The sequence below is a fragment of the Aplysia californica genome, unplaced genomic scaffold (genome assembly GCF_000002075.1).
Source record: "Aplysia californica isolate F4 #8 unplaced genomic scaffold, AplCal3.0 scaffold00120, whole genome shotgun sequence".
In the NCBI taxonomy this organism is placed as follows: Eukaryota; Metazoa; Mollusca; class Gastropoda; order Aplysiida; family Aplysiidae; genus Aplysia; species Aplysia californica.
The window spans coordinates 841,122-842,517 of record NW_004797390.1 but is presented as its reverse complement, the minus strand read 5'-3'; positions in this window follow the sequence as shown (position 1 = coordinate 842,517).

Here is a 1,396-nt window from a genome sequence, read left to right as displayed (position 1 = left end):
TGCGCTTTTGCAAAGAGGGCGCCACCAAATTTTGAGGACACTTTTTTAATTGGCTCAAAGAGAGAAGTGGCCCATCTTGTTATGTACTATCTTTGACGTCGTGTAGAGTGTCATTGAAATGAGTGAGGCATCCTGGTGAAATCAGGCGCTCGTCAAAATAATGGAATCGAAGAAATCAGCATATTTCTTCCCTTCTGTCAATTTTTTACTGTTTTTTTTTTTTTTTTCTCCTCAACACCTTTTATATCCATTATATCCATTGAAAAACACATTTCTTTGTGGATTTTACACCAAAAAATGGCGATGAAAGACACAAAACATGTCAATTTGCAGTCTTCAAGGACACCCGAGCTTTGGGAGTCACAAACTTTAGCCGCCATTTTCTCGCTAATTTCACGTTTGACAGCTGGCAACCGTCAATCGCAAATATCTGGACATCTTTTCAAAATAAATTGTATTTTTTTTCACCGAATGCGAAAGAAACGAACAAGCTATAGGATGATACATAGGCTACGAAAAACTCCATAAGCCCAAAATTGACGAGCGCCCGATTCGACTGTGTCGTGGTCGACATATTATGTGAGACAGCATGGTGAAATCAGGCGCTCGTCAAAATAATGAAATGGACGAAACAGGTATTTTTCGGCAGGTTTTGGGGATTTTTATGAATTTTATTTGTTTGTTGTTGTTGTTTGTTTTTTTGTTGCTTATAACCTTTAATGTTCTTTTATAAACACATTTCTGTGTGAATGTTCCGGAAAAATATTGATTAAAGACACCAAACAAATGTTCATTAATTTTCCTGTTTCAAGCACTCTCAAAATTTTGGAAGTCACCAAATTTTGACAGCTTTCATTTTCACTTTCTGCCTCCTCCCTCCCTCACCTCCTTTGCCCCCTCCTCTGGGCTTCTGACTCTTTCTGCAGCCTTTCTACTGCTACTCAATGGCTCCTTCTCACTGCTGTCTTTCAGCCACACCCCTCGTCTTATGGTAGGCAAGACCCACACCTCACCTTCTCAGATAAGGACAAACAATTTCAGAGGAACCATGTGCAAGTTGCGCACGTTTAAGCTCTCTTGGTGATCCAAAATCGATAAGAGTAGGCTTCGGCTGCCACTCAGGCAAAATTCAAAATTTTGTGCCAACTAGAGATGTTTAATGTGTCCCGCTCACCCATATGTGGGTGGTTTGCGGGTGCTCTGGTGTGGTTTGCTTCTTCTTTCCTATCAAACATCTATCGTCTTTATCTCCCCTTCTTTTTTTTTTTTTTGTTACTCTCTTGTAAAACCTCTAATCTTGTGGCGCTCATATGACCTTATGCAGTTGTAAGCGCCGTAAAACCTCTACTTAAGCAATATGACCTTATTGCTAGTGCCATAAAACACACATACCCCC